The following is a 15,510-nucleotide window of genomic DNA, read 5'->3' on the forward strand; positions in this document are numbered from 1 at the left end:
GAGTGTCAGCATAAGGCGGACAACTTAGAGAATAGGCTGAGAAGGATAAACCTCAGATTTGTGGGGTTCCCGGAACACGGGGAGGGCACTGCTCTGGAAAACTTCCTTGAGGAGTGGCTGAAAGAGGTTCTGGGGGCACCTAACATGTCCACCACATTCACCATAGAAAGGGCCCATAGAATTCCCTCCAGGCCCACGCCCCTGGGGGGCCAGCCAGGCTGCTTAAAGGAGAAGGAAACCCCCAGGGCGCTAAACCCCTCCCCCCTCCCCTGTGCTGCCCCCCCTCCCTCCTCCCCCCTGGCCTACCTGTCCCCTGGGCAAATGCCCCTAACTTTTTACTCACCCCTCTGCCCAGGTCCTGTCCACGGAGTACGCAGTCGCCATCTTCTCCCACGCGCGTCTTCTTCCTGCTCTGATCGGCGTTTTCTGGCGCATGCGCAGTAGGAACAGGTACCGGTACGGCTCTACTGCGCATGCGCCGAATGTCACGAAGTGAAATCGGGAAAACTTCGTGACATTCGGCGCATGCGCAGTAGAGCCGTACCGGTACCTGTTCCTACTGCGCATGCGCCAGAAAACGCCGATCAGAGCAGGAAGAAGACGCGCGTGGGAGAAGATGGCGACTGCGTACTCCGTGGACAGGACCTGCGCAGAGGGGTGAGTAAAAGTTAGGGGCATTTGCCCAGGGGGACAGGTAGGCCAGGGGGGAGGAGGGAGGGGGGGCAGCACAGGGGAGGGGGGAGGGGGTTTAGCGCCCTGGGGGTTTCCTTCTCCTTTAATGCCAAGCTGTTAAATGCCAGAGACAGGGACAGCATCCTAAAGCTAGCCCGCACAAAGGCCCACTTAGGTACCAAGCACATACTATATCGATCTATGCTGACTTCTCAACTAAGGTACAAAAGCAGTGAAGCCAAAAGACGACTCCAGGAGGCCAAGCTTGAATATGCCATGACTGATGATCATAGCTGATGGCAGAACCTTCTTCTTCACCAGCCCACAAGAGACTGTCTGGATGGCAGGCAGTAGGGGACAAGGCGAAGCAGCATACCCCCCTCCCCCGTGACAACCCCACACAAGGTGATACTCTGAAAGAAAACAACTGGAAGACTTACTGGAAAGCCAAAGGAGAATACCAACGATCATTTTATCAGGCTTGCTGGGGCAGAAACCGACCCCTAAATCTCACTATAACTCGTTTCAGGCAGAAGGCGGCCTATGCTATGGATTACAAAACTTGACTACCCCAGTGGATGGCACCATTGGATTACAAATTTGGTTTATTTTACTGATGTTCAATTTCGGGCACCAAAGTTGATCTAGAACATTGGTCTGTAATGCTAGACTAATAAGGTGGACTATACCATTGGACTACAACACTGGACTCTAGCATGGGCTGAATGTACAGGACTGGGACGCGGGGCTGCGGAAATGGAAAATACCGGCAGTTAGGCATGTTGTAGCCAAGCTGACGTTGGGAGATCAATCCACCCCAGCATGACTTGAAGGGGCAAATATATATGACGGGTGTGCCAGGTTAACTAAATTAGGTAGATGGGGGGGGGAGAAGGAAACCAGGAGGGGGGAACAAATTAAAAAAAATATTAACAGCAACAAAGCACTTAAAAATGTAAATTATATATATATATATATAGCAAATCGAAGGACCCGCACTCACAGGACTTAAAATTCAAACTTTACTTTATTTCAGAGCAAAAGACTGACGTTTCGACCGACCCACGGCCAAGTCCCCATAATATATTAATACTTTACATTCACTTAATTGCTTAACTACATGTGTTTGAGTTGATGGTTCATCACTAAATTTAATTCCATATGACCTTTGTACACTTATTATATCATTCATATGGCCACTCAGTTGTTGTTAAACTAGGGGGTACAGCCACATTATATTATGGGGACTTGGTTGACCTTAATTGTAGTTAAGATTAAGATTGTCCATGAAATGACTGGCAACCTTGTAAATTATGTGACATCTGCTCAGAGAGTGATAAACTAGCAACAATGTTTAGATAGTTTAAGTTTAGGTGCTATATTATTGTTACATACAAGTTAGCTATTTTGTTTTTTGTTTTTAACTTACTGTATAACAAGAGATGAATTGTAGATTTTTTTATCGCTTGGTTTTTTTAAAAAATATATTAACAGATGTGGGATTATATGTATTTACAGAGACATGTTAAATGGGAGGTCACTCCATTAAGATGATGGCTATACGTCATGGGTGGTGCTGCTGTTTTCCCGCCTTTACGCAGATTTAAGGCATTGTCTACTGTTTATTTGGCACTTTGAGAAAGGCCGTGGGTCGGTCGAAACGTCAGTCTTTTGCTCTGAAATAAAGTAAAGTTTGAATTTTAAATCCTATGAGTGCGGGTCCTTCGATTTGCTATGGAGATTATTTGCAGATTCTGCACCCAGGCATACTAATGACTTTATCGTGAGTGCCGGTACTGTGGTGGAATGGATATGAGAAATTTGTACCTGGCACCCGTGTTCATCTAATTATCTTTATCACTTTATACCTATGCTTAAACTGTGAATGGCGGTGATGGTAACAGCAAAGACCCTAACCAGTCAAAGATGGACGGAGGTGGAGAAGAAATAGCACTACAGTTAAGGTCGGCAAGCCAGACCCTGGAGACGTTGCTACACTCTAAGCCTGATTAGGCGCACTTGAGGTTTTAGATGCCGCTCAGACAGGCCCTGGCTGGTTTGACTACATATGATTATGTGGGCTACACAGAGAGAACAGCCCGAGATGCACTGATGGATGAATGCTACCCCTACGCCCTTGGGAGTCGAGCCTGCGGGGAGTGACGCTTTCCCCTACCAGTTGAATAACTATCTGCAGCCGAGGTCCGATATGGTGATGGGTTAACTGCCTCTTGGGGGACATAGATGCCGGCGCGCGCTGGTCAGCTCTGGTGCAGCATGCAACTTAGTCGGCGGCTAAGGTTCGGTGCCGTGATGTATGTATTGCCTTCCCGTGAGTATGGAAGGCGGTGTTTTCTGCACGCTACGCAAACCCGGCGTTGTGTGAACTGCCGGTTGGGGGCTCAGATGCTGGGAAATGCTCGTCAGCCCTTATGTAGCACTAAAAATAGTCGGCTACTGAGGTCCGGTGCCGGGATGTGAACTGGCCCCCTTTATGAACATTGAAGCCGTTTTTTTGCATACCATGAAGCAGCGATGGCAAGAATGTTAACAACAAGTGTTTTTGCTCAAGATTTTACTTTGAGAGATCTAATAACTTTCCCCGTGTTAGCGGCGGTTTAAAGTAACTTGAGTCCATTAACGACAACTGCTTTATGAAGGTGTATTTACTCTAGCCGGCTGCTGGAAGAGCTATGCTACACATTGACTTTGGTTTGAATACTCAATATAGACTCTGGGGGCGATTGAACAATGGACACTATGGGGTTAACACATGGATTTTATTTAAATAATTAACTGATGTGAACACCCACTGCTGGTGTTGGGATGCACACGTTTGCGGATAATACATCTGCAGTTTATTTTTATTTATTTTTTATATTTTTCCGCATTTTGGCACTATCTAATTTCACACATCACATATATTAATTAAATGGTTTTGCGTATATATCAAATAGCAAGTTTAGTACTGGGTTTGAGATGATTAAATAATTTTTAATCTGGGTATTATTAAACAGGAATATCATAGTGAACACTAACATGTTTATGAATTTTACCAACATGATCGGGTGTTATTTATATATGTATCAGGGGTGGTGGGATATTACTTGATTAGGACACACAGAGGCCTAAAAATCAAAAGTAAGGGGCAAGTGTGAGGGCCTAGGGATTCAATTAGCGTTCTCTGTGCAATGATTAGAGAGGTAATAACAACTTTATACTTAAAATATAATGTGGCTGTACCCCCTAGTTTAACAACAGCTGAGTGGCCATATGAATGATATAATAAGTGTACAAAGGTCATATGGAATTAAATTTAGTGATGAACCATCAACTCAAACACATGTAGTTAAGCAATTAAGTGAATGTAAAGTATTAATATATTATGGGGACTTGGTTGACCTTAATTGTAGTTAAGAGATTGTCCATGAAATGACTGGCAACCTTGTAAATTATGTGACATCTGCTCAGAGAGTGATAAACTAGCAACAATGTTTAGATAGTTTAAGTGCTATATTATTGTTACATACAAGTTAGCTATTTTGTTTTTTGTTTTTAACTTACTGTATAACAAGAGATGAATTGTAGATTTTTTTATCGCTTGGTTTTTAAAAAATATATTAACAGATGTGGGATTATATGTATTTACAAAGACATGTTAAATGGGAGATCACTCCATTAAGATGATGGCTATACGTCATGGGTGGTGCTGCTGTTTTCCCGCCTTTACGCAGATTTAAGGCATTGTCTACTGTTTATTTGGCACTTTGAGAAAGGCCGTGGGTCGGTCGAAACGTCAGTCTTTTGCTCTGAAATAAAGTAAAGTTTGAATTTTAAGTCCTGTGAGTGCGGGTCCTTCGATTTGCTATGGAGATTATTTGCAGATTCTGCACCCAGGCATACTAATGACTTTATCATGAGTGCCGGTACTGAGGTGGAATATATATATATATATATATATATATATATATATATATATATATATAATATAATATATATATATAAATAAATAGTCCTCCATGAAGCCAGCACTCTCGATACATAGTTTCAAACGCCTGGGTGCAGTATCAACAGTTTCAATCTCTACATACACAAATAAGATCCGCACTCACAGGACTTATGAAAATTATAGAAAATTTATTGCAAGAGTAACGTTTCGGCCTCCTCCGAGGCCTTTTTCAAAGTAACAAATACATAAACACAAATGCTTTAAATACCTAGATTGGCAGGATTTTTTGGCCAATTAAAGATGACGTGTCCACCTCATCATTAAAGCACGACAAATATACATATCCCAGACTACATAATAATTATCACAAAATCACTACACAAAAGTAAATTACAATGTAACAAAACCCACTCTCTAATACAATGTTAAAAACAAATTAAAACCAAATATTCAGTAACATTATATATCACTTCCCAATTTGTTGCCATAATTGTTAACATACTGTAGTTGTTACTTGTTACGAAAAATATCAAAGTTTGAATAAGGGTGGAAGGTCTATATATATATATACACACACATAAAATTATGAATAAAGTATTGGTAACTCTTACAAGCCCGGTCTGGGCAACAAGGAGTGAAGGAGAGCATTTGACAAGGCAACTCACGAGTGGAGACTCAGTAGTTGAGCCAGCCTCACTTCAATACTAAGATTCTGCATATTGTTAAGGGCTGAAATCTACCCGGTGGGGACCGGGTGGATGGGGAGGGAAACAGCGGGACAAGGAGTTAATTGTTGTTTGCTGGATGTCCATACGGACCCGTTGGGTAGATTTATATTTTTTCATGGGTACATTGCTAAATGTGAGGTAATACTCGCATCTGAGTACATCCCCCTCCGTATAAAGATGACATAGTGACTCAACTAGCAGAGTTCCAAGGGTCCCACCCCAGAGCATACTTGCTAGCAATGGGGGATTCTAACACTGTGCTGGATCCGGAGAGGAGATGGACAGATGGCACAATGCAGGGAAAACAACAGGGAAACCCCCACAAACTTTCATAACCTGGTGAGCTCCCTGGGGATGGTGGAGGCATATGCTCTGTGCAACCCAACAGTTCTCCTGTTTCTCAGCCTCCCACTTAACCATGTCCAGAATAGACATGGCCCTAGTGACTCACAAAACATTACCCCTACTAAGTCATATTGCCTATGGAGCAAGAGGGGTATCTGATCATTCGCCACTAGTTTTAAAATTAGACTTAGCCAGAACCCCACAACCATCAAGATGGTCACTTAACCCTATATGGCTATATCTGTTGGATAACCAAACACAGCTAGAACAGACAATAGGAGAATTCTTCCAGCTGAACCAACTGAGTGCAGATCAGCTCACTATTTGGGATACCTTCAAAGCCTATATCAGAGGTATCCTAAATGCAGAGGTTGTGGCTCTCAAAACACAAACTAAAAGGGCGCAAATCCAAATGGAGCAAAAGATGTTCGATATGGAGAGAGAGGTGGTGGAGCATCCCACAGATGCATCGATAGAACAACTGAAAATTACACAAGAGCAATACTCTAAGTTAATGCGTGACAGAGCTCAGCATAAGCATTTGTTTTCCAAAGCTAGGGCATTTGAGCAAGGGGAAAGGGCAGGAAAACTACTTGCCTATGTGGCCTCTGCGCAAAACCCACCTACTGCAATTACGGCCTTAAAGGCTGCACATGGGGCAATAACCACAGACAGATGAGATCAGGCAGACACTTGTGCAATTTTATTCCTCATTATACTCCTCCCAACTGCCTGAGGCACTAAGTTTTATAGACACCTTCTTAGGCTGCTATGACACAGCAACGGTTGCCAGCTTCGATATATGAGGCCACTATAGTCCTGATAGGGAAACCAGGGAAAGACTCCCACTCTCCCAGAGTCATACCGACCCATCTCCCTATTGAACGCAGATGTGAAAATACTAGTGAAAGTTCTAGCCCGCAGATTGGGGAAGGTCATTTCCATGTTGGCTAAGCCTGATCAAACAGGGTTCATACCCAACAAAACAACAGCCCACAATATCAGACGACTATTTATTAATCTGACCCTAAAAACGGATGGGCCAGCAACCAGGGTGGTGTCGGCACTCGACATAACCAAGGCGTTCGATATGGTCGAATGACCTTACCTATGGCAGACCCTGCAGAGGTTCAACACAGGCCCCCACTTCACTACGTTGGTTGCCTGTTATATGCTGCTCCCGCCGCCTCCATTAGAGTAAATGACAAGGCTTCCAGGTGGGCGGAGTACACGAAAAGATACAACTATATGCTGATGATACCTTAATATACCTAGGGGACAGGGTAAACTCTCTACAGCAGTTGGTTGCAGTCACTCAGAAATTCAGGGAGGTGGCAGGATTAAAGACTAGATTAACTAAATCAGTGCTGTTTCTGGTAGACCCTTTACTCGCAGACTGCCCATTCGAGGTGGTGGATAAGTTTACATATCTTGGTGTTACGGTAGCACTGCCCCTGCAGAGATACCTGGACCTAAATGTCACTCCTCTGCTTCAGATGGTCAGAGAGAAGTGCAGAGCATGGGACAATCTAAGGTAGGACCAGCCGGAAAGATCCAATTGATCAAAATGGTACTAGCCCCAAAAATACTTTATATCCTTTGGCAGGCCCCAGTGTGGATCGAAGGCACCTTCTTTACTAAACTACAATCCATTTTCAAAACCTTCATTTGAGGGTAAGGGGAGACCCAGACTATCCCTGTCAACGTTGACAAGAAAGGGGGGAAATCACTGTTGGGTGAACTTGCCTGTTAAACCACTAAATAATTTGTCTGTCCTGTATGTATTATTCTTTAGTGAAAGGCAAATATTCCCAGAGTGAAACTACAGGAAGGTAGCGCAAGATATTTAGTGTAAATCATAGCTGCAGTGATTAAAACCCCACCTGAATAAGTATGTATCACTATTTAAATCTTTTTCAGTAATACAATTTAAAATTACCCCCCCGCGACCCCATTTCAGCTATGGAGGGCAGTCAGACACTGCACTGTAATGAATCCCATACTTGAAATAATATCTGCGCCGGGGATCATGGTATATAAAACCCTTTAAATGTCTTTTATTGATCCCGTTTCGCTTTGCCAAAAAAATTCAAGAATTTTCATCGAAATGGCGAAAAATTTGTGAAAAATGAATTTCGACAGCCGTGTCAATTTTGATTCCCGCGTCAATTCTGATGCTCGTGTCAATTTTGACACCGGTGTTAAAGTCAACGGACATCCAAATAATTTTGATGCGCACCAGTTTTGACGCAATCGACTTTTCCGACATGCAAATTTATTCGCCCATCACTAGTCAGTAACAGCAAATATGTATATTCTAATGTTACACACAACAGCCACATATAAACCTATACATCCCTAAAAACTTTTACTAGTGATGTCAATAAAGAGAAGTTGTTATTAGTGATGTTACTAGTGTCACATGACTGTATATTGGCATTGGCCAGAGGTTTATATTGGGCCTTTGTGTATTTAAAATGCCAGGGTTTGTTATGAATCTCAGTCCATTCATGGAGATGAAATGTATAATCCTCATCATTTACAATGCATGGATGGATGACAGTGGGGGTAAAACACACCTGGGCATCAGAATAGAAGAAAGTTGTTCTGGTTTAAACTGATGATACAGTTGATTGCTAACCTTAAAAGAGAACTAAACCTTAAAAATTAATGTGGGCTAAAAATGACATTTTATATAGTGAACTTATTGCACCAGCCTAACGTTTCAGCTTGTCAATAGCAGCAATGACCCAGGACTTCAAACTTGTCACAGGGGGTCACCATCTTGGGAAGTGTCTGTGACACTCACATGGTCAGTGGGCTCTGAGCAGCTGTTGAGAAGCTAAGCTTAGGGGTTGTCACTAATTATCAAGCAAAAAATTAGGTTGACCGGTAATATAAGCTAATGCTAGAAAGCTGATTATTAAATTCTGATGTTACTTGCACTGGTTTCTGTGCTGCCATGTAATAATTATCTGTATTAATTACTAACCAGCCTTATTGTGACATTTAGATTGTATACGTATTGTATATTGTGAGTCAGTCACTAAGCTCAGTAAGTGATAGCAGCACAGAGCATGTGTAGTGAATCAGCAGAAAAGAAGATGGGGAGCTACTGGGGCATCTTTGGAGACACAGATCTTTACTGCTAAAGGGCTGTGGTTGCCTTGGGCTGGTACAGAAGCCCAAAACTTTGGACCCCTAAAGACACACTTCAAGGCTTTTTATGTTAAGGAATAAAGCTGCTTGTCTGGCACTAGCAGCAGTGGCGTAACTAGACCCCTAAGGGCCCTGGTACGTAAATTTACAAATGGGCACCCCTACCACCCCTCTCGACCCCCGTGCATTGGGCTAGAACACAGCATTACTGACCTAATGTCACAGTAGCAATTACATTTGTAAACCCCCAGGCCCTGAGCATTCTCAATAACAGGTCCCATACCTGTACTCAAAGGATATAAGCACAGGAGACTGAAATACATTTTTTACGGTGTTAATGGCAAGGGTTAATCAGTGCAGCATTAAAGTGGTGGTTCACCTTTATATTAACTTATATGGCGCAGACGGAGATTTTCAGAGAAACTTTGCAATTGTTTTTTTTTTCTTTTTTTCAATTTCGGTTTGCGTTATTAGCATTATTATTTTATTCAGCAGCTCTCCAGTTTGCAATTTCAGCAGTCTGGTTGGTATGGTCAAAATTACCCTAGCAACTATGAATTAATTTGAATGAAAGACTGGAAGATAAATTGCAGTGAGCCTGAATGAAAAAGTAGCAATACCAATAAATGTTTAGCCTTACAAGTAATTGTTGTTTAGAGGGGGTCTGTGGCCCCCATTTGAAAGCTGTAAAAACTCAGAGAGAAATAACTCAAAAAAATATTAAAAGAAAAAAATGAAGACCAATTGAAAAGTTGGTTAGAATTTACCATTCTATTACATACTAAAAGTTAACCTGAAGGTGAACCACCCATTTAATGTTACACTATGGGGGGCATGTGCAAGGCCTCTCTGCCAGTTACATTACATACACACCCTAAAGCAATAGGTGAATTGGTGCATGACTGTAGGTGCTCACGTTATCTTATTGAAATCCTCATGACTCAACTCTGCATTTAGAAAAGCCTACGATCCGACCTGCAGTCAAATGCTTTCTATTACCGCAGATTTAGCAGGCAGACAGGGAGACACAACACAGATAAGCACCCATTGCAACAGCACTAAAAAAGAATTTTGTACTCACCGAAAAATCCTTTTCTAGTAGGCCTGAACTGTCAGTGCAGAGGTTAGGATTTTGTCTTCATCACCTCTGGAGGCAGGACAGAAGAATTGATGTCTCTTGGCCCCTCCTACTGGTTATATGAGCCGACTCCACCTCTCATCTTCAGTTCGGTTGTAAAGCTCAGTTGGTGGAGACAGAAAGAGTAGAAAGAAGGCCAAGAGACAAAAGGTAGAAAGGATAGCGAGAAAGAGGTCCCGTGGCCCATACTAAAATCAGCCTGGGTGGGACTTACTGTACTGACAGTTCAGGCCTACTAGAAAAGGATTTTTCGGTGAGTACAAAATTCCTTTTTCTCTAGTCAGCCCTACTGTCAGTGCAGACGTTAGGGGACGTAACAAAGCTGTCCTGTGAACTGGGTGGGTACTTGCATTCTGGATATTTAGATATAACTAGTTATTGTGCTACTGCAGCCTGAAGAACTTTTCGGCCAAAAACGGCCAATTGTGAAGCAAAAACATTTAACTTGTAAAACTTAATGAAAGTGTGAGGTGAAACCCATGTGGCTGCAGATTTGTGCAGATGATGCCAAATTTAAAAGAGCCCAGGATGTGCTTTGAGCTCTGGTGGAATGTGCCTTCACTGTAAATGGTCTGGGTCTCTGTTGTCTATCATAAGCAGAATTGATAGGCTCTACAAGCCAGCGTGCCACAGTTCTTCTGGAAATAGCTTTTCCCTTATGAGTCTTTGAATATGAGACCAGTAGGGTCTCTGAAGAGCGATACGGTGCTGTTTCAAATAAATCTTTACAGCTCTTACAACATCCAATTTATGCAGTTGTGCCTCATTATCATTTCGTGGATTAGGGCAGAAGGATGGTAGAACAACGTCCTGGTTCAAATGAAATTCAGAGACGACTTTGGATAGGAATGTAGGAGTAGTGCGCAGAACCACCTTATCTTGATGTATGACTAACCATGGTTTTTTACATGAGAACGCTGCAATCTCTGATACTCGTCTAGCTGACGTTATTGCAATAAGAAATGTAATCTTGAGCGAAAGCCATTTTAGATCACACGTACCGAGAGGTTCGAAGGGTGGTTTTTGTAGTGCATCCAGTACTAAGGGTAGATAACATGTTGGCAGTGGTTCTCTTAGTGGTGGTCTGATCCTAGTCACTCCTTTGAATAATTGTTGGACTGTGGCATCATCTGCCCAACGATTGTGTGGGAGTACTGACAATGCTGACACTTGAGTCTTTAAAGTGCGTAAGCTCAGTCCCTTCTGAAAACCATCTGTTAAGAATTCTATGATATGGTTAGTGGATACTGCTTGCCAAGGAGTATGATGCCGGTCGCACCAAGTAATGAAAGTTCTCCACACCTTATGGTATACTTTGGCAGTAGATGGTTTGCGTGCATTTAGTAGGATGTCTACAGCTGTCTGTGAGAACCCGTCGGGTCCACCATGTGGCCTCAAGAGCCACGCCGTTAAACGTAGAAGAGGCAGATGTGGATGCTTGAGAGGACCCTGGGAGAGTAAGTCTGGCTGGTGTGGTAGTTGCCACGGTTTGGCTATGGACAATTGAATTAGATCTGTGTACCACACTCTGTTGGGCCAATCTGGTGCTATTAAAATTACTGTGGCCTCGCTTAGTTTGATTTTTCCGATTACCCTCGGCAATATGGCTAACGGTGGAAATGCATATATCAGTCTGAAATTCCATGGAATGACGAGTGCGTCCACAAAGGCTGCCCCTGGATCTCTTGTTCTGGCACAGTAAAGGGAGACTTTGTGGTTGTGTCTGGAGGCTAACCTGTCGATTTCCGGTGTGCCCCATTTGTATGTCAAGCGGGCAAACACCTTGTTGTTCAGTGACCATTCTCCTTGATCTACCGTCGTTCTGCTGAGGTAGTCTGCTTCCCAGTTTTGGACTCCTGGGATGAACACAACAGATATGTTGGGGATGTATTGCTCTGCCCAAGTTAGAATGTGCGATACTTCCTGCATGGCTCTCGAGCTGCGTGTTCCGCCTTGTTTGTTGATATAGGCCACTGCAGTGGCATTGTCTGATTGAATTTGGATTGGTAAGGACTGTAGTATGGGTGTCCATCTCTGCAGAGCTAGTAAACTGCCCGAAGCTCCAATATATTGATTGGCAATGACGCTTCTTCTGGTGTCCACAGTCCCTGAAGAGTGTGATTTTTGTAGACTGCTCCCCAGCCCCGTAGGCTGGCATCTGTGGTCACTATCTCCCAAGAGGGATTCGCCCAACTTCGACCCTGTCGTAGATTGTTTGATACTGTCCACCATACTAGACTGTCTCTGGTAATTGAACTTATTGGCATTTGCTATTGCAGGTCTCTGTGGTTTTTGTTCCAATAAACGAGGAAGTTGTGCTGGAGTGATCTGATGTGAAACCTGGCAAAGGGAATGGCCTCCAGGGTGGAAACCATGAACCCCAAAAGACGAAGACAGTCCTCTGCCAAAACGGTTGTCGCGGTCAGGAAGGCGTGAGTGGTGGAGATCAGTGTTTCCACTTTGTCTAATGGAAGAAACACCTTTTGGCAGATTGAGTTGAATTGAAGGCCTAGGAAGAGAATGTTCTGGCTCGGTTTGAGATTGCTTTTGCGGTAGTTTATCAGCCAGCCGTGTTGAGTAAGGACTTGTATGCATGTTGTTGTGTCTTTGGCTGCCTGTGAAGCAGAAGGTGTCAGAATAAGAAGGTCGTCCAGGTAAGGGATTATGTGTATCCCCAGTGATCTGATGTAAGCCACTATTGGTGATAGAACTTTGGTGAATACTCGTGGAGCAGTACAAAGCCCAAAGGGCAATGCTGTAAACTGATAGTGTGAGTCTTTGATGGCAAACCGTAGGAATCTTCGGGATTCTGGGTAGATAGGAATGTGTAGGTATGCGTCCTGTAAGTCTATTGAAGTCATGAACACATTTGGTTCCATAGCTGCAATTACTGTTCGGACCGATTCCATTTTGAATTTTTGATTTGCGACCAGAAGGTTCAATGGTTTGAGAAACTGGTCTGAAGGGTCCATCCTTCTTCCATACCAGAAAGCGGTTTGAGTAAAACCCCCTGTATCTTTGGGGTTCTGGAACGGTCTCTATCACCCCAGTGTTTAACAGTGTTATAATTGCTTGTTGGAGCAAGTGTTCCCTGTGTGGAGCAGTGAAAGACGGAAGAAACCTCCTTTGTGGTAGATGAGGGGTGAAAGGAATTCTGTATCCCTGATAAATTATGCTGAGTACCCAAGAATCTGATACATGTGTTTGCCATTCTCCTATGTATCTCTGTATTCTGCCCCCTACTTGTTGTGGCCTGAGTCCCTGTTGGGAGTCAGGTGGAGTTAGGTTTAGGCGTGTTTGGCTTTTTATTTGTGCGGCTTTGTTGGTGCCAGCTAGGTCTGGGCCGTTTGTTTCCTTGATCTGACGGTGTTGACCTGAAGCTGGAACGAAAGGGCCGAAAGGGTCTACTCTGGGATGTCCAGTTTCGTCTAGTTTGGTTTCTGTTTGACGTCTCAAATTTATGTTTTTTCCCAGTGGGTAGAAAAGTGCTCTTACCCCGTGACCTCTGCAATAATTTGCTTCAAGTCTGGGCCGAATAAGGAGTCTCCTGTAATTTTAAGGGATAGTAGTCTCAGTTTGGAAGCGGTGTCCCCTGACCAATGTCGTATCCATAGTGCACAATGTGCTACTACAATGTTTGCAGTTGATTTGGCCGCCAACTTCACTACCTTCACTATAGCTGCATCCGCTAAAAATGCTAGTGTAGAATTTAACCTATCTACCTCTGATTGGAGTTGTTGTTGGGATGACGGTGGGTGTTGTGTAAGTTCCTGTGCCTAATGTCTGGCCGTGCGGGATAATCCCACCGATGCTGCGGCCGGGCATAATATTGCTGCCAATAGCAGATTAGTAGTCAGCACAACTGCAACTCACTTCTTTGGCTGGGTGCACGTACTCCAATGGCCACCTCCCACTGGTAATATTGGCAGAAAAAGTTAGTCCAGCACCCACTGTTTAGTGAATAAAACGGCCTTTATTGGACCAAGGGCATTCGCTGTAATGCCCTTGGTCCAATAAAGGCCGTTTTATTCACTAAACAGTGGGTGCTGGACTAACTTTTTCTGATAATATTGCTGCCGCCTGAACATATGCTCTTTTTAAAGTAGATTCCATGCGGCGATCTAGTGGATCTCTGAATGCGGCTTCTACCGCAGGTAGTGCGGTTTGTCTGGATAGTCGGGTACAGGATATGTTTTGAAAAATCTCTGTGTGAGAACAATGTGTCTGTCTGGTTGAGCCCATTCAGTCTCAATTGCTTGTGTAATAGCGCAGAAAACAGGAAAGGTTTGGTTTGTTTTTTTCTGTACCATCAGTAGTCTATCAGCCTTAGATAGAGTGACGGTCTCATCCCTGATCTCTAAGGTTTGTAGCATCTCCCTGAGTAGTTTCTTAGACATGTCTGGGTTTGCTGCAGATGGAATGTCATCATCTGAGTCAGAGTTGGATGAATGTGCATGTTCAGATAATTCAGATTCTAAAAAGGGGGGTTTATCTTCCTCTGAGGCTAACCCCTCCTCAGATTCTGAGGCTGAGGATTCAGGGACTCAAATCTTAAGTTTTTTAGAATGTTTCCCTGTCTGAGCCTGTGGATTCTGAACAGTGTTCATGATCCACTGCAAAAATTCTCCAAGTTAAGGGGATGCAGGTGGATGTACTTGAGATGGATTAATTTGTTCCCAAGGCATGGCTGGAGATGTCTCCACCCTAGGTTGTGAAGTACTAGGTATAGCTAGTGAGGGGTATTTGGAGCACAGCTGGATCCCTCTAAAACTAGAGCCTGAGCAGGTTGTGGGGATAACACAGGTGGTTCTTGTGTCTCCTTTGCCCTAGGTTTCTTGCAGTCTGAGCAGTATGTCTTTTCAGACTTCCTTAAGGAATGTTTGCAAGTTTTGCATTTGGGTTGTTTGTAAGGCTTTTTTGCCTTTTTAGTGGATGATAACTTGTCCCTGAGCTCCCTCCATTACGGCGGACTACTCGGTAAGTCAATGAGGGCCGATGTAAAATGATAATGAACTCACGTTTTTGTCAGGCTTTTTTGCGTGAGTGCAGCTGTGCCTGCTGCCGTCTGTGTTAATTAGTTGGATTGGCCGCCTGTGATTGTGAGTCTGAGACTTCTGTTCAATGAGCAGAGGGAAACCGGAGGCGCTATTAACCTAGTTGCGATTATCTAATATGGTGCCCGGCATTGACGTCATCACGTCTAACACGCGCCGGGAATGACGCGAAATACCAGCACATAGTGTCTTCGGCGCTCTGGCTTTGCCTAGCAACCCGCGACCCCGGAGCGTGTGCTGCACCCTGTAGGGGTGTCCCTGGAAGGATGTACTGGCGCATAGGGGGAAAACACAGATGTAAAACTGCTCTGCGAGTCGAAAGATCTGTGTAATAATAACACTTGTCCACAGTGCCCCCTGCCCGTTTCCAAGTGGGCCCTTTGTGGAGGCCTTGTGAGGCAACCCATTTACACAGTTCTGCATGTCATTGGGTCCCACATGCACAATTCTGCATGTCTGCTAGGC

This window comes from Xenopus laevis, chromosome 9_10S, assembly GCF_017654675.1.
Source record: "Xenopus laevis strain J_2021 chromosome 9_10S, Xenopus_laevis_v10.1, whole genome shotgun sequence".
Classification (NCBI taxonomy): Eukaryota; Metazoa; Chordata; class Amphibia; order Anura; family Pipidae; genus Xenopus; species Xenopus laevis.